General features: G+C 41.5%; 1 long non-coding RNA gene across 1 annotated transcript; it reads right to left on the bottom strand.

Annotated features, from left to right (window-relative positions):
- Positions 1–256: 256 nt before the first annotated feature.
- LOC126235769 (uncharacterized) lies at positions 257–19601 on the bottom strand. Its single transcript, XR_007544809.1, has 4 exons — positions 19529–19601; positions 17912–18029; positions 17683–17786; positions 257–1208 (listed from the first exon to the last, which is right to left on the bottom strand). It is a non-coding gene; the product is annotated as an uncharacterized LOC126235769 (long non-coding RNA).
- Positions 19602–20095: the final 494 nt, after the last annotated feature.

The following is a 20095-nucleotide window of genomic DNA, read 5'->3' as shown; positions in this document are numbered from 1 at the left end:
TGTAATGAGCCTCACAGAACTGTAGTGTTTAAGTGTTTTGTGTCTTTCAAAGGCTTTCATGTAACTAGTCTTATCAAACACACTTTTTGATTTCATATTTATGGGATCTCTGAAAACAGAAATGAGGGAAAAAATACTGTATAGACAGTTTGCTTTTCCCTTTCATTAATGATTAAATGTTCTACCGATGACCATAAATCCATTAATTTTATTACAGTTTTGTTTTAAAATTATGATCAATAAAATCAAACACATGTTCCATTTGAAACCCCTTGTATTTTATTACTACAACAAACATTACTTGAAGTGAAAGATATTGTCCAGCTACAAGTTAAGACTGTTTCAAATATTAAAATTTCTTTTTACCAATATGTTCACTTTACATTTCAGCTTCTGTATTTATACACAGAAAATTTGAAACACACAAATATATACAACTGTTTTCCAGGCACACTGTGTTATCATGATTTGACAAAATAAAGATACAATGGGGGTTTTTGTGAGGAACTTCCCCAAGCAAGGAGAGTGCTACATGTGCTGTGTAAAGTCTACTTAAGATAGCATCCTCACGCACTGCAGTCCAGTTGACTGGCAGAAAGGGAGGTAAGGTAGTGGGAGTGGGATTGGGAGTGGGAGTAGGAGAACAATAAAATAATTATCGTAAGTGAGAACTGTGAATTCCTTTGTTGTTATGTTTTTACATTAAGAACTGTACTGCAGGAAGTTGGGACAGTTGTCCCCGCCTCATAACAGGTGCAGATGGTTCACACTAAGATCTCTGCTGTGTGACTCATCTCACTGGCCCCTCCCCTTACTTAAGAAGCAAGAGGGCATGTAGTTCATTACGTAACAAATTTCTCACATTTAGCTTTAAGAGAGGCACAGTTCTTTCTTCACATATTAGTCTTCTTACACAGTTCTTTTATTCACACACAGTTTTCTTCTTAGTCACAGTTCTTTCACAGCACAATTTATGTACAACACATCTACAAATACATATAGCATATATTTTTATAGCTTATAGTTTTCTTAAATACATTTATGGGTTTGGGGTGCTACCCTAAGAGAGTCAATAGCACAAGAGCTCTCCCCTAGTATGCACACTCAACACTGTTTCATATGTTTCTACATCAAACATGGTGAAATATAATTTTGATTTGACAAATTTTTTATTTTCTACTGGAGCCCACCATCTCCAACCAGTATTCCTGCAAAACAAAAATAAAGCAGCTCTATTAGTTACAATATCAAAAATTACTGTTAATATGTACAAATTATACGAATTTGCTACAAAAGTAAAACTTTGTAGAATTTGCCTGTAGCAGTACTTGGCAAGGTGAAACAATAAAAGAAAGCATATAAAACAAAATAATTACATTTTTTGAACATGTTCAACCTTCAATCAATTTTACAATATAAATTGTTTCACGAATATCACTGATTAGATATGTGCTGTTATTGAACATCATAAATTGTGTTACCTATAGTAGCAAATGAGTATGAGCGTGCCTGAGCATATGATTGTTCATAGTGGACTGCATGAGAAATTACACTTAAAGAAGACTATGTCAATGCACTTTATTTTAATACCTTGATATGCACGTTTAATCCAGATATAGTGATTAAACAATGCACATCTTCAAGCATAAAAATTTGGAAATAATCTTTTACACTCACAACCTTCCACAGGCTGCACTGCTGTCCAACTGGAATTGCTTTTTCTTGTGTACATTAATGATCTCTCGTCAGTTAGACTGCCAGAAGCGGAGTTCGTTTTGTTTGCAGATGACAGAAGTATTGCAATAAATAGTATGTCGAGTGTAGTTCTAGAAAGATCTGCTAATGATATTTTCATGGATATTAATAAATGGTTTAAAGCCAACTCATTGACATTAAACTTTGAAAAGACTCACTACATGCAATTCAGAACCTGTAAGAGGTTTCCACCCAGCATATGCATAAAGTATGAAGAAGAGCAGATAGAAGAGGGTGACAATCTTAAATTCCTGGGATTACAACTTGATAATAAATTCAGTTGGGAGGAGCAAACCACAGAACTGCAGAAACGCCTTAACAAATCTGTATTTGCAATTGGAGTGTTAGCAGACATAGGTGACATAAAAATTAAAAAGCTTGCATACTTTGCCTACTTTCATTCCATAATGTCATATGGTATAATATTTTGGGGTAACTCTTCAAGTCAAACAAAAGTTTTCAGAGTCCAAAAGGGTGTAATACGTACTATTTGTGGAGTAAATTCAAGGACGTCATGTAGAAACCTCTTCAAAGAACTGGGTATACTAACCACTGCCTCTCAGTATATTTACTCCTTAATGAAATTTGTCCTAAATAATATATCTCTTTTTCCAACAAACAGCTCAGTTCATACGTACAATACCAGGAACAAAAGTGATCTGCACAATGATTTAAAAGCACTTACTTTAGTTCAAAAAGGGGTCCACTACTCAGGAACACTCATCCTTAACAATGTGCCAGCAAACATAAAAAATTTAGTTACAAATAAAGATCAATTTAAAAGGAACCTGAAAGACTTATTAGTGGCCAACTCCTTCTACTCCATTGACAAATTTTTTAATAGAAACAAATGATGTATTGTGTATATTCATACTATTAGTATTGTTATTTCAGCAGCTAAGTGAAAAGTACAAAAATTTTGCATGCTTATTTAAGTATTATGTAGTAAGTTAACGTCCGGTATTTCAGTTATGTCCGATTATTACAATTTTTGGAAATTACAAGTGTCATGCATAATTCATTTTGAAGTATATCAGCATTTTCAAGTTACAGCTGCTGTGGCATATACTGACAGTATCATAGGTAATAGTTAATTTTCCCTTTAAAAATGAGTGTATACTTTACGTATTTATCATCATTTTCCGCTAGTTGAGGTTTTTGTTGTACGGACACTATATCATGGCAGTTATAGGTGGGGAGTGTTCTGAACGATGATTGTGTAAGATACAGCTAGAGGTCGGGCTTTAACTACCGCTGCCAGCTGCTGCAAACAATTGCACTGTAGCCACTACCAAATGCTTTGTATGCTCCAATTTGCTTTGCATTGTGGATTGCTTAATTTTTTTTCTCATTATGAAATGAGTGTAGAGACTAATCCTGCTGCATAAAGGGATTCAAATGACTCACCACTAAAATAGAAATCAACGATCCCTATAACTGTTAAGTCAGTTCTACTTTCGGGGAAGCATGGAACATACATGTAGGATGACAGCCATTTGAGAGGGAGGCGGGGCTTATTCCCCCACACCGCTCCTGTCCCCTCAGACAGAGCAAGTTCTCACTTGTTTACAGTTGTGGCAGACTGCCACGATATACTGTCCACATAATACATACAGGTATTTTTTTTGGTGTGGTGGTGGTGGTGGCGGTGGTGGTGGGGGGGTTGCAGCCTCATGAGAGAGAGGGGAAGGGGGGTGTCCTTAGTAGCTTCAGGGAATCAATAAATTCTATCACAGGCTTATCTCGAGACAAAACAGACTCGAACTCGGGATTTTTGCCTTTTGCGGGCAAGTGCTCTATCAACTCAGCTACCCAAGCACAACTCACGCCCCGTCCTCACAGCTTTACTTCTGCCAGTACCTTGTCTCCTACCTCCTCCCATGTTCGAGTCTCGGTCCGGCACGCAGTTTTAATCTGCCAGGAAGTTTCATGTTGGTCCTGTTTGGACGCATCTGGTAATAATGTCACCGTATTTGCACTTACCACAAGCACGTTGGAAAGACATGAAAGCCACACTAATCCTTTGCCAACATTTTGGTGCCTACATTGGAATTGTGCTATGTTGCATATACATTGCAGCAACACCCTCAAATGGCACCTTTTTGATAATTCCTTACATTTTGTGAAATCCGCATAATCAGCTAACCCATCTCTGTATATGTGACTGTGCCATTTCCACATATACTAACTTCCTTTTCAGGAATCAACAAGAACTTTGCTCTTATAGTATAATAAAATAATGGAATAGATGATAATAAAATGCGTGGCTTTTTAAAATGTATTGAATTAATGAGATTAATTTTTCGGCGTGAATGACAAGCACAATAAGCTGAGCTATGCCTGGAAATAAGTCCGTATTAGTTCATATTATTTTGCAGGGCGGAGTAGTTTCTTTCTCCGCTGTAGATTTGTGCTTACCATTCTTTATAATACTACGTTTGGTCGCCGCGTTCACCTTTGAAGTCTTGACCGTGTTCCTATTAAGCTTATCGGATCTTCGTAATTTTCCAAAGTACACAGGTGGGCTTCAGTTATTGTAATTATTGTACTATTTGAAATAACAACTCACACGACCTTTCTGTTAATAAAACAATACTGTATTTTTCTAAACGGTGCACATATGAAATACACACTCCTCACTTATTCATGGCGACCCCAAAATGGCGGTCTACAATTACTCGCTAAAAAATTGGCGTGCTTCTCACTCTTTCACTAGCTGAGCGCGAATCCCTCCTTCCTCCTACTGGTCCCAGAAAAAATCCTCTGTTTATTAACAACTGAAAGTCAAAAAATACATGACGGTAGGCATAGGCTCTATGATGGGCTACCGCTTCATCTTGTCTCTTTGCCTTTAAAGAAGACGAAAACATAAAGGAAATGCAAAAGGTTTATCACACTCTCCACTTCAATCATTATATCCTAAAATTACCTTCTACTTTAGATTTGCTTATATGCGTAACTTATATTTCACTATGCCAAGAGACTTTCTTGTTAAGTCATCACATTCTTAATATATGTGCACAGTTCCATTGCCTAAGCATCACAATCCCTTAAAAAACCTATTCCCGATGCATCAACTTACTCCCAGACGAGGTTCGTGGATTGCTTTGACTTCACTTTAGATCAGCACTTCCCAACCTTTTCAGCTGGCAGACCCCTTCTACAGTCAAAAATACATGGCAGACCCCTAGTCAGTCAAGAGCATAGTAACTTTAAATTTCAGAGCGAAACCCATGGGAACTGAACTGAAAGTTTCTTAATGCAAGTGCCGTGTTTCCAATGACACCCCCCCCTCCCCCAAAGTATCAATAGTCTTTGGAGCTTCTTGTGATTGTTCTTCCTTTGGTCGTCCTCCCTCCTCATTCATTTCAACTGGAAACTTCCCTTGTTGTGAAGGTGATGGAGAAACCGCACCCTTCTTCAATGATCCCGACTTCAGCCACGGATCAATGTTAGAAGTAATAAACTGGTCAAAAATCGACTTATGAAATAGGTAGTGCACTGACAAAGCAAGTTTAACATTTAACGATGCCTGGGGCCGCATACGTGCCAGCGAGCACTGTGATTGGTCGACAAAGCTCGCTCCGCGCATGCGTAAAAGGTTTCAGCGCATCTAGCATCGTGAGCCGGGGCACAAACGATGCCCGTATTGTTGCGAAACAGTCTATCAGAGAAGCCGCATTTTATGGCACTAAACTGTGTATGCGTTTTCACTTAGGAACCGCAAAGGCTGCTTGGGAATATGATCTGAAGTAAAAGTACACGTTTTTCACACAAAAAAAGTGATGAATTCGATTTTCACATCTTTATTCAATAATTTTACTCATTATTTTACACAATTTGTTGAAAGGTGGCCACGGATCCCCTAGAAAGAGCCGGCGGACCCCTAAGGGGTCCGCGGACCAGAAGTTGGGAAGCCCTGCTTTAGATAATATCTACATTCTACATGATGTCATCATGCTAACTAAGTCTCTCCACATTGAACTATTATCGACAACCCTTGGTGACTGGGAATAAAAATTAGTTGCTTCTACACCCTCCTCTATGGGCAGATAATTCTTAATTACCTTTCATTTACGCTACTGTCCCTTTAAAAGTCCTACTTGCTTAATATAGTTCAGGTCATTCCTCCCACGAATTCACTTAATGTAGGTGTAGGCCATCCCTTCGATGGGTCTGCCTACCATTTACTCTCCAATATATTCATTATATTGGGTACATCACATCACGAATATTCAACAATACGCAAAGCATCCTACCCTTTTCCCCCTACTCATTTAAATGAAGATGTTTCTCCATAAACTTTTGACTCTTCCTGGTTACTAAACACTTATGTTCCCATACTCTTCCAAATGTGCACTTCCAGCTACACTTCTTATCATTTGGTATCCCAGTGCTGTTATAACATGTAGGTTATTACTTACATTACCATAATTCAGACCACTGATCATTTCAGTAGTGTGCGACGTCTATAAAATCTTCCTCCATACTTTCTATCTTAAAATATTGTTGGTCATATTTTAGTTATGTTAAACTGTGCTAGCTCCGAAAGTACTCTCTTTTTAAAACCCTAAGAAGTATTACGAGTCTTAAGGTTTTGCTTCTCTTAATCTCTCATACCTTCAGTCATGGCTTGTATTACAGAAGCATCCACAACAGGAATTCCTCTGGGAACAGCTCTTCACACACCACTTATTCATAAGTGCACTCTCTTCCGTGATAATACTAGACTTGCCTAATTTCATAACTTCAGCAACAAAAAATTTGCACGCTAAGACTGTATATCAATTTTAGGTTCCTTTTGGAGTATGCTGATGCATTAGCTTCAAACTTAACAATCATATACAACCGTTCGCTCGATGAAAGATCCGTACCCAAAGACTGCAAAGTTAGACAGGTCACACCAATATTCAAGAAAGGTAGTAGGATTAATCCACTAAATTCCAGGCCCATATCGTTAACGGCGATATGCAGCAGGATATTAGAACATACATTGTGTTCGAACATAATAAATTACCTCAAAGAAAACAGTCTATTGACACACAGTCAACATGGGTTTAGAAAACATCGTTCCTGTGAAACACAACTAGCTCTTTATTCACATGAAGTGTTGAGTGCTATTGACAAGGGATTTCAGATTGATTCCGAATTTCTGGATTTCCAGAAGGCTTTTGACACTGTACCACAGAAGCGGCTCTTAGTGAAATTGCGTGCTTATGGAATATCATCTCAGTTATGTGACTGGATTTGTGATTTCCTGTCAGAGAGGTCACAGATCACAGTAATTGACGGAAAGTCATTGAGTAAAACAGAAGTGATCTCTGGCGTTCCCAAAGGTGGTGTTATAGGCCCTTTGCTGTTCCTTATCTGTGTAAACGATTTGGGAGACAATCTGAACAGCCGTCTTCGGTTGTTTGCAGATGACGCAGTCATTTATCGACTACTAAAGTCATCAGAAGATCAAAACAAACTGCAAAACGCTTTTGAAAAGATACCTGAATGGGGAGAAAAGTGGCAGTTGATCCTAAATAATGAAAAGTGTGAGGTCATCCACATGAGTGCTAAAAGGAACTCATTAAACTTCGGTTCCACAATAAATCAGTCTAATCTAAAAGCTATAAATTCGACTAAATACCTAGGTATTACAATTACGAACAACTAAAATTGGAAGGAACACACAGATAATGTTCTGGGGAAGGCTAACCAAAGACTATGTTTTATTGGCAGGACACTTAGAAAATGTAACAGACCTACTAAGGAGACTGCCTACATTACACTTGTCTGTCCAATACTGGCGCACAGTGTGGGATCCTTACCAGATAGGACTGACTGAGTACATCGAAAAAGTTCAAAGAAAGGCAGCACATTTTGTATTATCGCAAAATATTGGAGAGAGTCACAGAAATGATACAGGATTTGGGCTGGACATCATTTAAAGAAAGTTTCGTTGCGATGGAATCTTCCCACGAAATTCCAATCAACAACTTTCTCCTCAGAATGCGAAAATATTTTGTTGGCACCGACCTACACAGGGAGGAATGATCACCACGATAAAATAAGGGAAATCAGAGCTCGTCTGGAAAGATATAGGTGTTCATTCCTCCCGCGTGCAAGCTACACGAGATTGGAATAATAGAGAATTGTGAAGGTGGTTTGATGAACCCTCTGCCAGGCACTTAAATGTGATTTGCAGAGTATCCATGTAGAAGTAGATGAAGCTATTGTTTTCTCATTTACATGTTAGCATGTCACAGCCTAGTTTATACACTGTGTGCAGGTGGGGAACATCTTGCACTCATCGCATCAAGGTGGTACAGCAAGTGAGCGCCTCCACCTGCTGCGAGTGCGGTGATGTCACGGTTTGAATGTTTGGACGACAAGGAGAAAAAGAGAAGACCATGGCTGCAATGAATGCTTTTAAAACAGGAATGACTTGCTGAACTGGACTGAGCAGAGGAAACTTCCTGCCTTTATCTTAGCTAAGCTCGATCAGTTTTAAAAATGTGTGTCAACCTGCATCTTACAAAAAACTATATTCAGACATGATTCTTGAGTTTCTCCCGGCGTATTTGATAATCAAAATATCCACGGGTGTGCTGCCGGTCTATAGTGTCCAACGGGCACAATATTTCGGCGATCATACATGTCGACATCATCAGGTGAACTGACGGACTGAGCTCCTGTGAACGTGCCGGCACGGAGATCCGTACGCTATGGCTGCTCAGAGGGAACTGGGTTCGGTCGCGGCGGCGGCCGATTTAAATACCCTCCGCCCGCGGCGCGCTCCCTCCGCCGTCCGCGCCCCGCGCCACGGTCGCGCGGTGGAACAGATTGCGACGGCGTCTGAGATGACGTCGGTGTGATGGCTCTGTCCGCCGTGGTCGTCACAACTATACGTTTGCTCGATTTACTCTTGATTAACCCAATCGCTGGTTCCCAAGCCTTGCTAAGATTATAGCCACAGTCACGGTTTATGAGGTCGTCATTGGTGCGAATTTCGATGGCCTCTCTAACAACGCTGTCCCAGTATCTCGACGTCTGTACCAGAATCCTCGTGCGGTCATACTCCATGGCGTGATTTTCCGACAAACAATGTTCAGCGACCGCCGACTTGCTCGGATACATCAGTCGAGTGTGCCTCTGGTGTTCACGGCATCGATCATCGACGGTACGCATCGTCTGACCAATATACGACTTGCCACATTGACACGGAATCTGGTACACGCCGGCCTTCCTCAAACCGAGGTCATTTTTGGCGCTCCCCACCAGTGCACGAGTTTTATTTGGAGGACAAAACACAGTTCCGACCCGGTGTTTCTTCAGAATGCGGGCGATTTTCCCCGCGAGTGCGCCTGTGTATGGAATAAATGCAGTGCCTACCTCCTCCCTCGTGACTTCATCCATCTCAACAGGTTGTGCTGCAGTGGTTGGGCGGAGAGAACGTTGAATCTGCCACTCTGAGTACCCATTTTTTCGAAATACAGTTCTCAGATGTTCCAATTCCTGGGGTAGACTCTCTGCGTCAGAGATAGTGCGCGCCCTATGTACTAGAGTTTTAAGTACCCCATTCCTCTGTGAAGGGTGGTGGCAGCTGTCTGCGTGCAAATACAGATCAGTGTGCGTTGTCTTCCGATACACCCCATGACCTAGGGTGCCGTCAGCCCTTCTCTTCACCAAGACGTCAAGGAAAGGTAATTGCGCCACCGTAGATGTCGTTTGCTAAGTACTCTTGCCTTCTAAAGAGATGTCGCTCCGAGAATGTTGTTCCAAATTTTGTTAAGGTTATGCATCACATCGATTCTGCAGCAGCTAAGAGAATCAAGAAACGAGCCAGCCTCGCATTGGTATGTGAGAGAGTGCAATTCACCCGCCGGAGCCTTGAGTTTATCTCACAGGAATTACTCAAACTACATTTGCAACTGGCTAGTAAGTTCACTTCTTGTTCCGGGGATTGGATTGATGGTGTCACCTGGGTATCAGCTGATTCCGCCCATAAGAAGGCTACGGGACGTCAAACAGCTAAGTTCTCACGTCTCCTTGACAAACCATCTCTGCAGGTTCCGTGCAAGACTGTCATCAATTTGAGTGGCATGGTGTTGAGTGATGATGCGGTCTCGGTTTTGCAGAAAGGTCTCAACTTCGCTCCCACCCCCAAGTTCACTCCGGTCGCAGAAATTGTTAGTGCTGTTGAACAGGTTGCAGCTCGACTTCCGCCAGAATCAGCCGAGGAAATACGTCGTGAAACTTGCCGTGCGTTGACGAAATCCAAGCCGATGAAGTCAAATATCAGCAGTAAAGACAGGGCGGCCATTCGTGATCTGAGGGAGCGCTCTGAAATTGTTGTCTTACCGGCTGACAAAGGCAATGCTACAGTTGTTGTCTCCCATAATGACTACACTGATAAGATGCAGAGCCTGCTAAATGACGATTCCTACCGGAAGATCAGCGTTGACGCTACAAAGAAGGTGGAGAACAAAACGAGGGCGCTTCTCAAGGACGCAGATTTACCGGAGGGTGACGCTAAGAAATTGTTACCTCAAGGTCCGGTACCGCCTAGACTATATGGACTCCCGAAGGTTCACAAAGAGGGGGTACCATTACGCCCCATTGTCAGCAACATCAGGGCATCTACATATTTGTTGGCCAAATACGTGACGGGAATATTAAGTCCTTATGTGGCTAAATGCCCTCATCACATCCGTAATTCCGTGGATTTTGTTAAACGCCTTGACAGCTTCAGGTTGGATGAGTCAGATATCATGGTGAGTTTTGACGTCGTTTCCTTGTTTACGAGGGTACCCCTGCGAGAGTCACTAGAATTGATTAGTCAGAAGTTTGACGAGAAGACCACTGAACTTTTTAGGCATGTCTTGACTTCCACGTATTTTCTTTTTAATGGAGAATACTACGAACAAACGGAGGGAGTCACCATGGGTAGCCCACTCTCACCGGTGGTAGCGAATTTATACATGGAGAACTTCGAGGAGGAAGCCCTGTCGTCATCCGTATGGAAACCTACTTGCTTTTTCCGTTACGTGGACGACATGTTCGTCATCTGGCCACATGGTATGGATAAACTCCTTGACTTCCTTACACATCTGAACTCCATACACCCCAACTTCAAATTCACTATGGAGACTGAAACGGAGGGTAAATTACCTTTCCTTGACGTCTTGGTGAAGAGAAGGGCTGACGGCACCCTAGGTCATGGAGTGTATCGGAAGACAACGCACACTGATCTGTATTTGCACGCAGACAGCTGCCACCACCCTTCACAGAGGAATGGGGTACTTAAAACTCTAGTACATAGGGCGCGCACTATCTCTGACGCAGAGAGTCTACCCCAGGAATTGGAACATCTGAGAACTGTATTTCGAAAAAATGGGTACTCAGAGTGGCAGATTCAACGTGCTCTCCGCCCAACCACTGCAGCACAACCTGTTGAGATGGATGAAGTCACGAGGGAGGAGGTAGGCACTGCATTTATTCCATACACAGGCGCACTCGCGGGGAAAATCGCCCGCATTCTGAAGAAACACCGGGTCGGAACTGTGTTTTGTCCTCCAAATAAAACTCGTGCACTGATTCCGTGTCAATGTGGCAAGTCGTATATTGGTCAGACGATGCGTACCGTCGAGGATCGATGCCGTGAACACCAGAGGCACACTCGACTGATGTATCCGAGCAAGTCGGCGGTCGCTGAACATTGTTTGTCGGAAAATCACGCCATGGAGTATGACCGCACGAGGATTCTGGTACAGACGTCGAGATACTGGGACAGCGTTGTTAGAGAGGCCATCGAAATTCGCACCAATGACGACCTCATAAACCGTGACTGTGGCTATAATCTTAGCAAGGCTTGGGAACCAGCGATTGGGTTAATCAAGAGTAAATCGAGCAAACGTATAGTTGTGACGACCACGGCGGACAGAGCCATCACACCGACGTCATCTCAGACGCCGTCGCAATCTGTTCCACCGCGCGACCGAGGCGTGGGGCGCGGACGGCGGAGGGAGCGCGCCGCGGGCGGAGGGTATTTAAATCGGCCGCCGCCGCGACCGAACCCAGTTCCCTCTGAGCAGCCATAGCGTACGGATCTCCGTGCCAGCACGTTCACAGGAGCTCAGTCCGTCAGTTCACCTGATGATGGTGACATGTATGATCGCCGAAATATTGTGCCCGTTGGACACTATAGACCGGCAGCACACCCGTGGATATTTTGATTATATTCAGACATGATGGTTTTACAGGACAAAGTGTTAATACAGAAGATTTAAAGTTCAGTTGCTTACGTCAGTCAAGTAACTTGGAAGGCAATTAACGCTCTCTTACAGCACCCACCCAAGCACAAAGAGACTAAGTACTATGAAGACTGCAACAACAATGTTAGGTGGAACTACACAGCAGTGCCAATTCAGGAAACATCAACAATGGCAAACATGAGAAGTTTTACTGAGTGGATCTATTGACACAGAACACACAAAGAAAATGTAACACTGATACCTCACAAAAAACCATCTATGTTGCATTTCTATTTACAGCATCCTGTACAAACTGGCTCCCAGTCTCATGGAGTCCAAACAGGAAGGGGAGAGAAGAACAGAACTGACAGTTTCATTCAACATGAATTCATGAAAGTTGCCTTTTAAAAATCAGACTACTAATTTGTAAGATTCCCTGTTTTCTGGTACCTCTTTGTGGCCTGCTGTTACCTTGTTTCTACATAAATGCATGTAGTTCTTTTTTATAAACCAGGAATTTGTGTATTGTTTGTACCATACTTAAATGCTTGATTACAAATTTCTATTAAGTCATAGCATGACTTGGGCATATAGTCTATTTCACTTACCTTGTGTGACAAGAGCACATTTATGTAATCAACAAGTAGTACACATTTTGTAATAGTTTGAAAGTCTAACCAGCCGTCACACAGAGGACAAGTAATTGTATTAAGTGTATGAAACAGTTTTTGTGACTGTTCATTCTGCGGCATACACAATAATCGCAGAAAAGGATTGAATCTTTCAGAAGGTCATCATTTAATATAAGGCTTGCATCATTCACCAGCCCTAGCCATACAGACTGCATCAAATTTACAATACTAGTAGATTACAATACAAATAATACGAGACATAACTTATTTAAACAAATCAAACATTTTACTGTAAAATACATTTCTGGTCAACTTATATTTTATGAATTTATTTACTAAGTTTGGAGAAAGTCATCAGTCAAATAATTCCTACATTGTGTATAAACTTCGTGCACATCCTTTAGGTCTCCCATAGTGCCTACTCAAATTGTCAAATACACTCCTGGAAATTGAAATAAGAACACCGTGAATTCATTGTCCCAGGAAGGGGAAACTTTATTGACACATTCCTGGGGTCAGATACATCACATGATCACACTGACAGAACCACAGGCACATAGACACAGGCAACAGAGCATGCACAATGTCGGCACTAGTACAGTGTATATCCACCTTTCGCAGCAATGCAGGCTGCTATTCTCCCATGGAGACGATCGTAGAGATGCTGGATGTAGTCCTGTGGAACGGCTTGCCATGCCATTTCCACCTGGCGCCTCAGTTGGACCAGCGTTCGTGCTGGACGTGCAGACCGCGTGAGACGAAGCTTCATCCAGTCCCAAACATGTTCAATGGGGGACAGATCCGGAGATCTTGCTGGCCAGGGTAGTTGACTTACACCTTCTAGAGCACGTTGGGTGGCACGGGTTACATGCGGACGTGCATTGTCCTGTTGGAACAGCAAGTTCCCTTGCCGGTCTAGGAATGGTAGAACGATGGTTTCGATGACGGTTTGGATGTACCGTGCACTCTTCAGTGTACCCTCAACGATCACCAGTGGTGTACGGCCAGTGTAGGAGATCGCTCCCCACACCATGAAGCCGGGTGTTGGCCCTGTGTGCCTCGGTCGTATGCAGACCTGATTGTGGCGCTCACCTGCACGGCGCCAAACACGCATACGACCATCATTGGCACCAAGGCAGAAGCGACTCTCATCGCTGAAGACGACACGTCTCCATTCGTCCCTCCATTCACGCCTGTCGCGACACCACTGGAGGCGGGCTGCACGATGTTGGGGCGTGAGCGGAAGACGGCCTAACGGTGTGCGGGACCGTAGCCCAGACGGTTGCGAATGGTCCTCGCCGATACCCCAGGAGCAACAGTGTCCCTAATTTGCTGGGAAGTGGCGGTGCGGTCCCCTACGGCACTGCGTAGGATCCTACGGTCTTGGCGTGCATCCGTGCGTCGCTGCGGTCCGGTCCCAGGTCGACGGGCACGTGCACCTTCCGCCGACCACTGGCGACAACATCGATGTACTGTGGAGACCTCACGCCCCACGTGTTGAGCAATCCGGCGGTACGTCCACCCGGCCTCCCGCATGCCCACTATACGCCCTCGCTCAAAGTCCGTCAACTGCACATACGGTTCACGTCCACGCTGTCGCGGCATGCTACCAGTGTTAAAGACTGCGATGGAGCTCCGTATGCCACGGCAAACTGGCTGACACTGACGGCGGCGGTGCACAAATGCTGCGCAGCTAGCGCCATTCGACGGCCAACACCGCGGTTCCTGGTGTGTCCGCTGTGCCGTGCGTGTGATCATTGCTTGTACAGCCCTCTCGCAGTGTCCGGAGCAAGTATGGTGGGTCTGACACACCGGTGTCAATGTGTTCTTTTTTCCATTTCCAGGAGTCTATATCAATGCAAATATCATGTGAATGAGACTCAATGTTTTCCCACAGCCCCCCACCCAAACTGCCAACTCTGAATGTTACCTAATTGTTGCTTACAGTGGAATAAATATTTGCTAGCCTGTTATCAATTTCTCCCTTACAGAAGAAATACCAATAACTGTAACTCAGGATTCACATGCATTGGCCAGGAAGTCTAGGGCTGTGTTGGAGGCTAAAGGCGGGCTGAACTATGTCAGGTGTTGTGCCTTTGTTACCACTCTTTTACTGTATCTTTTATGTATTAAGCTTTACAGGTCTGAAACTACAATGTGATTCCAAACTGGCAGATTTTTCTTAACTTCTATTCACTGAATTTCACAACAATAAACTAACAACTTCTTACTTAAGTGTTCAAATTACATCAGTGGAACCCTGTCAAATATCAGAAATGCCCCACTTTCAGAAGGAATGTTTCCAAACCAGCAAAAACTTGCTAAAATTATACTTCTCTACGAGAAGCGAGAGAAAACTGACATAGCAAACTATAGACCAATTGCTATACTACCAGCTTTCTCAAAAATCTTTGAATACTATGTGTCATATAAGCTCATCTTCCCTATAGGGATTTCACAAAAATAGGTCTACCACAAATGCATTGTATGCATTTTTGAAAAAGTGCTCACACTCTGTTGACCATAAAAAACCTGTTATATTTCTTAATCAGTCCAGGGCATTTGACATGGTCAACCACAAGCTACTCCATATGAAACTCCAGAAGTATGGAATTTGATGTGTAGCTCACAATTGGTTCTGTAGCTACCTCAGCTAAAAAAAAAAAAAAAAAAAAAAAAAAAAAAAAAAAAAAAAAAAAAAAAAGAGCGATATGTAGAAATAAGAAATTCTAAGACATCCAGGCATTGTAGGTCAGATACACCACATACAAAAAATTGTGTCCCTCAGATCTCTTCTTGGCCCTGTACTTTCTAAATTTTTCCATCAATTACCTTCCGGAACACACATCAAATGCTAGCTCCTTTTTGTACACCAATGACACAAAATTTTGATAATCAGTAGAGGTGATATACTGCAAGATACAATCAATGAAACTACCTGTCAATTACAACCTTGATTTGAAGCACAAATAGACTACTCATAAATACGCAGGAAACTTTAAGTATGAACTTAACGTAAGACAAAATCTTACACCTCCAATGCAATTACAGTTATTGGCAAAGACAACATTACAAATAGACAGGACACCGAATTTTTTGGACTTACCATCAGTAACACTACATTTGAAACTACATATTGAGGCATTGGTCACGAAAGTTTTACAAAATCTGTTGTTTATTAAGATCATTAAAAGACAGAGCCAGTGTACATAATTGGAAGCTGGTGTACCATACCCTGTTTGAGTCTGTCTTGAGCTATGGCCTGATTGTGTGACCAAATAGCTCTCTATTTTCAAACTATAAAAATAAATGCTGAAAATAATGATTGTATTTATATAAAAAAGTAAGTTCTGTAAACCACAGTCCAAAAAGTTGAAAACCTTGCCACTGCCATGCCTCTATATAATGGAATTTGCTTGTTTTACTGTAAAGCACTTTAAATCCCGACACAGCAACGTAGGTCACCACACACGACACCAGAAACAAAACAATTACAAATTATAGGTCACAACACAAAATTATATGCTAATGGGGTTTAGTGCATGAGCATTGAACTTAAAACCACCTCCCATCTAACACCAAAACAAGCAAAAATCCAAAAATAACTAGAATTAAGTTAAAGGAATTATTACCAAGTCTGTGTTTCTATTCTGTGAGTAAATTTCTTGAAACAAAATTTTAATTCCTTGTAATAAGCTGGATTCTGTTTTGCCTATAATGTACGGCACGTAATTTTTATCTGTGTGTGCATCATGTGAACAAAATTTGATAACACCAATATAATCTCCACCTGGGACCCATCTGTATGGAATATTCTTGATAATGATAATTATGCACAACATGCGGATTATTTCTTAATAATGTAAATTTTCATTTGATATTCACTTGTATCTATCTCTGCTTAGTAAGATCATATAAAGGTATTCATCTTATAGACACAGCTTTATTTTCCTGTCTACATCTCTTACGTGTATTCTATGCGAAGTATGTACCAACACTACCATAATTTTTAAGTGAGTTCCCTGTACCATGAGCTACAGGACTAATAATAAACAAATAAAAATAAATATAATTGGCCTGGTGTGACTTAGGAGGTGGGGGGGCGATTACTTTAGCAATTAATTCCCAGTAGATTTCTTACCAAAAGCACTTCAAAAGGAAGAATGAGGGGGGCCACATCTGACTACTTTGCAGCTGGTTCACAGTATAAAACAATTCATAACAGCTGGCTTCAGGATTCACTGCCAAAACAACATACAGCTGCAATTCACTGTGTAATGTTACTGCAAAACCCATTAACAACAAAATTTCATCACGTCACTTAGTAGTCTGACATTAGTGGCCAGAGACACTGTTTGCGTGTGTGAGAGTTGCGTTTGTGTGAGTGTGTGTGTGCATGTTGTTTTTACCTGATGAGGGCCTTTTTGACAAAAGCTTACTGGCTGTTAGTCCATTTTTTGTGCTTGTCTGCAACTCAGGATCTCCACTACATGGTTAGTAGCAACTATCCTTTCCCTAATATTGTCAATTAGAATTAAATTCTTCAGCATTGAAAGATGATAGGTATTGTTAGCTTGAACTCTCCACAGGAAACAATTCAAAATGTGTAGGGAAGGCTTGTTACAAAGCTGCAGCACATGTAACAGCTGCTGCACATGTAGCTACACACCTTCCATCAGATGAAAGACTGGAAGGATTGGTAATTAATTAATTAGGCATAATAATGAACACCTGGCTTCAAACTCTCTCCACATTTTCTGGCCACCTAGCTGCCCTTATTTTCCACATCTTTTACCCCTGACTAATATTGACAGGAAGACACAAAAAATTTTTAAAATTTATTCTTTGGGCAGCTTATCCGTGTTTCCTTGTCTTCTTCCAGTGGCTATTCTTTGTTGTATTTTACACGAGTATGGCATGCAACACATGCCTTCCGAGAATGTTTCTGTGCCATTTCTGGATACTAAATGGAACAACATACAATTAAGAAACATAAAATCTAAGTTTAATGTTGGAAGACTGTACAATGTAATGCAGAAGTTATGTTTCCTTACCTGTAGAAAACAGCTGATTCAGTCTTTGTTACTAAGATGAACTGCAAAGATGATATTTGCAATAGCACATGACTGCCTGGCACATGTCATTCATGACTTTAATACTGAAGCGCAGAAACATTCAGTCATAAAGATCTAATTTACAAGAAAGCCACATGACATATTCCAGCTATATTAATGGAAAAAACACACACACACAAACTGAATTTTTTATGCTGCATGTTCCCACCTGAAGTCTGATGTTGGCGAAATTTTAAGATTTCAATTGAACATTAACACATCCTGGGGTTGATAGAGATGTGTAGGTGGTGAAGTGAACTTGACATGTCATCTCACTTCATGTAATGCTGGAATAAGGAAAAAAACATGTATCATCACAAATGGTCTATTATTTAAAAAAAAACAAAAAAAAAACAACTTTTTGGGTACCGGTATTAACAACAACAAAGTTAGGCCTATTGAAAAAGTTTCTGGAATCCAAACTAAAACAAAATTCATATTACCGAGAGAAAATTAGGTATTCCAATCATCATTAGAGAGATTAGGTAAGAAAGAGCTTTCTTTATTATTTTCCATGGGCTACAGCATTTTATTCTAAATGAATTTCACTGTCAAAAGAAGTGGAATTTTATAATTTAAAATTACCAGTTGTATTCCTGTGGCCGTGAATTTTTGACAAAAAATACATTTAAAAAATACACTGTATGTGCTATTTGACAACGTAAGCACACATCTAATCAAATATTACGAAATGCCCCATACAGCAATCGTGTCGAATTTTCTTTATTGTTATGTGGGTTTAATGTCTGTCTACTGTCGGATGGCTTGTTCTTTATCCACCAATAAAACAAATTTCACAGAAAACAACACCCACCGAGTTATTTTTTGTCCTCCCATTAGATTAGTTTCAGTTTTCGTTCCATACATCCAAAATGATATGATTCTCGTGAATGTGCAACATTTCAGAATACTTTCAAACAAGAAACAGATGACGTGATAACGGTAGTGAATCCTCCTGCATTTTTAGTGATTTATATAAACGCTTAAAAACATTTGTGGACGACGGTTCAAACACCCGCCTAGCCATCCTGATTTAGTTTTCCACGCTTTCCCTAAATCGGTTAAGGCAAATGCCGGGATGGTTCTTTCGAAAGGGCACGGTCGTTTTCCTTCTCTATCCTTCCCTAATCCGAGCTTGTGCTCTGTGTCTATGACCTCGTTGTCGAGGGGGCACTAATCTCCTCTTCCTCCTCAAAATATCCGTTCGAGACTTTTCTATTAGGTACCGCAAACATAGAAGTTATCTCGCAGCTTTAGCTTTTATAAGGAAAAGTGTGTTACATATGAGAGACTGTTTGTATTAGGCTACCGCGCGCTACGTAGCAATCTGTTAAAACGATTCACCTCCACATGTGGTACCTTCGCCTCCTTGCCTAATCTAGAAGTCGAGCTGTGCTACAGATCACGCTGTCATATCCAAGATTCGCGGAGTGAAATGGCTAATTCAACACCAATACAGTAGAATGAATAAAACTTTCCCCTTATTTTGTTGTGAAAATAGGCCTCCAAAGTTTGACAAATACCGCCAGTCTTAACAGGCAAAGAGGGGTTAAGAAATGACCATTGAAAGCAATTTAAATTCTTTGCCATTTGCAACTCATTCTATAGCAGAGATAATGCTGTAATATACCGGCAAGTCATGGAAAATCGACAGGACCTACAAAAACACAAAAATTATTCGAGTTCTTAGGAATACCTATTAGTGTACGGTCTCACGATGCAATACTTATGATCCTCGTTCGTCTAACATACAAAACTATGACGACATACTAGATCTATCACTTACTTTGCTGCGGCTTTCCACGCATCGCGCTCCTACTTATCCATCCATTCTCGACAGGAAAGCGGCGTGTTCTGCTGTACCTGGTCTTATATAGCTTGCTGCGCGTGTCAGCAGTGAAGTGGGGGAACTACCGACCTCGAGCAAATACTCACGCTGTACGCCTAGTTCACACTCCTAGACGCGTTGCACGATTTTAGTTTTACAGACACGCAGAGTGTATTGCTTATAGACATTTTACAGCTTAAGACGGGCCTCTAGTTCACATTTCTTTGGTGAATCAAAAATGGTGATCGGTATCCGTTCGGAATGGCGGACAAGGAGCAACTGTAAACTATTGCGAAAAAGATAATAGTGTGGACTTTTTGTGTGACGACACGCCAGTCTCTCTTGCGCTTCCATATCCTTCGGCATTTCATTCGCAACTTTCTCTATTTTTAATTCCTTGTTTTTGACGGAAAATGGGATCGAATGTGAAAGTGTTTCAGTTTCCTGGTTTTGAATGTTATGAAGCGGTTGTTAATCTGTGGGGCGCGAAGAGTTCCGACTAGAAGTACCTTATTAAACTAAAAT

The sequence above is a fragment of the Schistocerca nitens genome, chromosome 2, assembly GCF_023898315.1.
Source record: "Schistocerca nitens isolate TAMUIC-IGC-003100 chromosome 2, iqSchNite1.1, whole genome shotgun sequence".
NCBI lineage: Eukaryota > Metazoa > Arthropoda > Insecta > Orthoptera > Acrididae > Schistocerca > Schistocerca nitens.
This window is presented reverse-complemented; position numbering and strand designations above follow the sequence as displayed.